The following is a 6,049-nucleotide window of genomic DNA, read 5'->3' on the forward strand; positions in this document are numbered from 1 at the left end:
GCCAGGTCCATTCGACCCAGCGCAAAGCAGCCTGACACCAATTTTTCGGGTCATGGAACAATTTCATTTGGAATGACAGCTCAACACCATAAACAACAAAACAACCCTCATAGGCCTCTGAAAAATCTCGTTTTATTATAGCAATTTTTTTTGTGTTTGCCATTTTGCAGTTTTTATTCGGATTTTTAAAACCTACTCCAGACTTCTTGTGGACCAAAGGCAAACGGTTTCTGATTCTATAACTTCTTCTATTCTATAACAAATCTGCAAGCCTCTATTCGAAAAATGAGTGATTTTTCCTGAATTAATCAAGCCATACAATGTTACTCACCACTAATATTACTTTGGTTTGTTTAGGTCTGTATTCAACCAAATCAAAGGAGGAGGTGGTCAGAAAGCTCCATGGTTTTGCGACCAAGATCTGGTATGTACAAGAAACAGAAAATATGTTGTTACAGTTGTTATGTGTTTTATTGAAATCATTTTCTACTTTACACTACCACTTTAAAAATAAAATAATCAAAATCAAAATACTGCTGCTCTAATATTTTGCTTTTAAAGAACTTACTTGATGATTCCAGATTTGCCTTCAGGAGAAACATTCAGAGACGGGAATTTCTCCGACGCTGAGAAGTTTGATGCTTCTGATTCAAACACCGATGAAAAAAGACTGAGATGCCGAATGTGTAAGCACAATGTTGGGAAATATGTCTTACTTAATTGTGGGGCATTTGCTGTCTGTGGTACATGCATACAGACATGGTATGTAAATATTGATGGTGCTCCATGTCCACACTGTGGCGGGAGAGTTTCCGGACGGACTAAAGTCTGTAATCAGAACTGAATATAATTGGTTGTATTTTCCTTTTTTTATTTTCCAACCTCTGTGCATTTCGCATGGAAATTGTAGTTATTTTTCTTCTGTTTGTAGTTCTTTTTGTTCTGTTTGTAGTTCTTCTTGTTCTGTTTGTAGTTCTTTTTGTTCTGTTTGTAGTTCTTTTTGACGTTCACTGGCTATTTAGTTGTGTAGTAGCATTATCGCTCACTTTTCTGTACTTTTCTGTACTGAACAACTGCTCGCACCAATCACCCTCCATTGAATTTACGCCCGGGCATCGTCTTATTTGACACGGAGGACGAATTGACTGAAGAGCAGCGCCACTGGGAACCGGGATAAAGTTGGCCAAGAAAAATCCTGGCCAGGAAATTTTTCGAAGAAATTCGCCTTTTTTTTTCTTATTTTAAAAAATAAAAAAAACATCATAAACGAATATGGTACCAGACAACTCGAAAAAATATTTCGTTGGATGAACCCCAAAACCGAAAAACAGAGCCGAAAAGTGCAGCGACGCCATTTGTACCACCAAGGTTTACGAGAAGTCGCGAGGTAAAGTGCGGCCTGTGACTTTGAGCCGTTTTTGTCGATTTCGAGACGCCGTCTCACCTGAACCCTGGTGGTACAAATCCTGGGCTTCCAGGGGGTTGTTCTACTACCCGCCAGGTACCATTCAGCCGAAAGGCTCGATTTGTACCACCAAGGTTTACGAGAAATCGCGCTGTACAGTGCGGCTTTCGACTTTCAGTCGAAATTCGATGATTCAAAGCAGGTATCACCTGAACCCTGGTTAGGTGATACCTGGAAAAAAATATCAGACCGGTCGTTAGATATTAAAAATCGAGATGACCCATGCTCTGGGCATTCCAAAACTACCCCGTTCGTCTTGATCGAACCCCGGGAACCACTCGCTCAACGTCTTTGCATTTTAACATGGGTTTCTTATGGGCTTTTGGGTGTAAAATCGAAAAGCGACCCTGTAGAGTCAGAAAGTAACCATAGAGCAGAGCAGATTTGCTGAGCTTTGCATTTTCACTTTTTTTTTTTTTTCAAAATATGGAGATCCATGAGAGGTAGCAAATCTGGGTACTAGGTGGTACAGTTACGAACGATATTTTGCCAGATTCAGTTTTTAACGTAGATTACGAATTTCATAATTAAATTATTCTATGGTGACTTTTTGACCGAAAGGCCGAAAGGCTCGATGTGTACCACCAAGGTCTACGAGAAACCACGCTACGCTGTACACTGCGGCATTCGACTTTCAGTCGAAATTCGATGATTCAAAGCAGGTATCACCTGAACCCTGGTTAGGTGATACCTGGAAAAAAATATCAGACCGGTCGTTAGATATTAAAAATCGAGATGACCCATGCTCTGGGCATTCCAAAACTACCCCGTTCGTCTTGATCGAACCCCGGGAACCACTCGCTCAACGTCTTTGCATTTTAACATGGGTTTCTTATGGGCTTTTGGGTGTAAAATCGAAAAGCGACCCTGTAGAGTCAGAAAGTAACCATAGAGCAGAGCAGATTTGCTGAGCTTTGCATTTTCACTTTTTTTTTTTTTTCAAAATATGGAGATCCATGAGAGGTAGCAAATCTGGGTACTAGGTGGTACAGTTACGAACGATATTTTGCCAGATTCAGTTTTTAACGTAGATTACGAATTTCATAATTAAATTATTCTATGGTGACTTTTTGACCGAAAGGCCGAAAGGCTCGATGTGTACCACCAAGGTCTACGAGAAACCACGCTACGCTGTACACTGCGGCATTCGACTTTCAGTCGAAATTCGATTATTCAAAGCAGGTATCACCTGAACCCTGGTGGTACAAACCCTGGGCTTCCAGGGGGTTGTTGTAATGTCCACCGGGTACGTTTCAGATGGAGGACTCGATTTGTACTACCATGGTTCACGAGAAATCGCGCTCATGAGCGGAATTTGACTTTTAACCGATTTTGTCTATTTCTTTAAAAGCCGTTTTACCTTAACCCTGGTGGTAGAAGTCCCGGGCTTCCAGGGGATTGTTCTACTATCCACCGGGTACTTTTTAGCCGGGGGGCTCGATTTGTACCACCAAGGTTTACGAAAAGTCGCGAGGTGAAGTTCGGCCTTTGACTTAGAGCCGTTTTTGTCGATTTCGAGACGCCGTCTTACCTGAACCCTGATGGTACAAATCCTGGGCTTTCAGGGGGTTGTTTTACTACCTACCACTTACCACGGAGCCGATGAGTCGATTTGTACCATATAGGTTTACGAGAAATCGTGAGGTAAAGTGCGGCCTTCGACTTTTAGTCGAAATCTTAAGATTTATCAGCTTTGTGTTTTATTGATGTTTTTTCTTTGCGGATATTAGGGCTTTACCATGCCCAGACCAAAACCGATCTGAACGCCAGGTAGCGCGAGAGGTCCGATAGGATTTTTGTAAAAAAGGGGTATCTGTGCCTGTGGCGATGTCAGTTAGGCCACCCGCATTACACGCCTGTATTCTTTTCGGTCTAGCTGACAGGCGTTTTCGAAACAATTTGAATTTTCACCACAATCGCGTCAGCGCTACGAGGCGCTTTTGACTGTTTTTCTCTTAGTATGGGGCACCCCTGTATCCGGTAAATAAAAACATTCGAAACTGCCAACTTGTTCTGTCAAACGTAACATGGGCTGTCGCTACACTTACGCCCCTGTAGAGGACGCATTTGCTCTGACGCTGGATTCACCTCGGTTGTTGAGAAGTAGGGTTCATAGGGTCTCACCTGACCCGTGCCCGTCGTTCCTAGGCGCACCAGCAGAGCGCAGCTGGGGATCGGCATCGTAGTCCCTCTCGCGGCCGTTTCGAGTTCCCAACTTCAAATGCAATCCAGGCTGGGAAATCGTTGTCTGGTGGCTCCCAGGTTTTGCACAGTGTCTCCACATGTTCCATACGATATTCAGAGGGTGCAAACTCAATGAGTATTTTTTTTTTTAGCCCGCCCTTCTGCTTTTAAAAAAGCATTTAAGCGGGCTTATGCAACCGCTCTCGTGTCCGTCCATCCGTCGCCAGTGTAAGAGGAAGGAGATGAGCTAGAGGTCTACAAATTTCAGGGTATCTTAGGGGTCACTCTTGGACAACGAAACGCCTGGTGCAAATCCTGGCAACCACGCCTAAGGGGGTGAAAGGGGGTAACAAAGAAATAGTGGTTGGTCCAAAAAGTAGGAAAAAATTATTTTGTCATTGTCTCCTAAGCGGTAACCCGTAAAAGTAGACCCCTTTGGACGAAAATTTTTTTCGTTTGACTCTATCTTGCACCGTTTGGGCGCTAGAGTGCTTTTCTCGACGAAAATACTGAGAAAATGACCACGTTGCACATAAAGACGTACTAGGAGGCTTCTAATCGAAAAATGGAAGAGGAAGTACCCCCCCCCCTTCCAAAAAAAAAACACACACAAAAAAAAACACATTCTGAATCAGGAACTACCCTCGGATTTGCCGTATCATTCACTGTTTCGGCCCTAGAGGTGGATATATTGAAAACAATGGCAACAAGTCAAGTTTTAAGACTGTTTGACAAAAAATACAATCTAAAAACTGCGCTGGTTCTTTTTTTTGTCGGCTGAGCGATAGCGAAGCCTATTACTCCAGTGACGATCAAAAAGTTTCGCGTCTGTCTGTCTGTGTGTCTGTGTCTGTCTGTGCGCACGATAACTCGAGAACGTATTGAGCTAGCAACCTGGGATTTTCAGGGTCGTTTTGTATCATAAAAAGACAGATCGAGTTCGAAGAAGAGCATTCTAGCTCAAAAATTGGATTTTTAAAAAATCAGAGACCACAGGTCCCACAAGTACTGTTTTTAAAAAATATTTTTACAGTTTTCTAAGGGGTAACTCATCAAAGTAGAGCCCTTTGGGCGAAAATTTCGTCCGTTTGGCTCTATCTCTAACCGTTGAGGCACCAGAGGGCGATTTCCACTTAAAAATCACCCCTTTTTATATTAATGTTGTTTCTCAGACATTCGATGGACTCTGGTGGGGCGACTCGTCAATATAAAGTGCTGGGGGTGAAACTTGTGTCCTTTGGAGCCGAATGCCTATCTTCGACTCTGCCTTTTGCCCGATTTAGGTGTCAGCGCCGCAGGCCTAGGTAGATGTATGCCAGGCGCGTCGCAGCGTAACGGCGCGTGGTCAACTGCGGGCATGGCCTGGGCGCCTCGCTCGTACTTGGTCAACTGCGGGCAAAGCCTCTTTTGACAGCTGGTTCCGGGAAGCCCGGGGCGCCCGGAGAGCCGACTGCGGGCACGGGAGTGCTGGGTTGCCTACCCCGCCGGCGCTCTCTGCCGCTTCCTGCACCCCGCACCCAGCCTGCCGGAGTTCCGACGGCACACTGAGTGCACACGCGTCATTAGCGCTACTTAACACGTCAGGGGTCGTGGTCCTATGACATAGCGTTGCGCGGAGCGATAGCGAAGCGCAACGCTGCATTAATAATACCATTACTGATTTTATGTATTGAGTTAGGTTTGTTAGTTGTGGTTTGCTTCTTATTATTTCAAATAGACACTTCGATGCGCAGATAATAGTCTAATAATATCATTACTAATTAACTGTATTTAGTTAGGTTTGTTAGTTTTGGTTTGCTTCTTTTTTATTTTCAAACCAACGTGTGCAAGTTATGACCTTGCCTTGCACATTACATTACGACCCGCTAGTCGCGGCGCAAGTACGGCCGAGAGCGGCAGAGAGCGCCGGCGGGGTTTAGGCAACCCAGCACTCCCGTGCCCGCAGTCGGCACTCTGGGCAAGCCTGCGGGCGGGGCTCGGCGGCTCGGCTTCCCGAAACCCTCGTCAAAAGAGGCTTTGCCCGCAGTTGACCAAGTACGAGCGAGGGGCCCAGGCCATGCCCGCAGTTGACACAACGCCAGCGTAACAGTGTTTCGTGAGATATCGCGAAGCCTGTTACGCGAGACGTGGTCTGGCGTACATCTACCTAGTATTCTTTTGTAGCAAAGCAGAAGGGTGGGGTGTAGTTACGGTGTTGCCCCGTTACAGTCTTTTGTCATGTGAAAGAAGCAAATCTCTAGGGCCGCAGGCCCCCCACCGGAAGTTAGTTTTCCCAAATATGCAAAGTGATTTACCGGTCACATCATTTATTTGGTTATGTTCTTCAGTAAATCGCGAGACTGAAATGGTCGGGCCGCAGGCCAAGCAGGCCCGGCCCCTGCCGAACGGAGTTGCCGGCGC

Source organism: Frankliniella occidentalis, unplaced genomic scaffold (assembly GCF_000697945.3).
Source record: "Frankliniella occidentalis isolate FOCC.00 unplaced genomic scaffold, Focc_3.1 Scaffold181, whole genome shotgun sequence".
Lineage (NCBI taxonomy): Eukaryota > Metazoa > Arthropoda > Insecta > Thysanoptera > Thripidae > Frankliniella > Frankliniella occidentalis.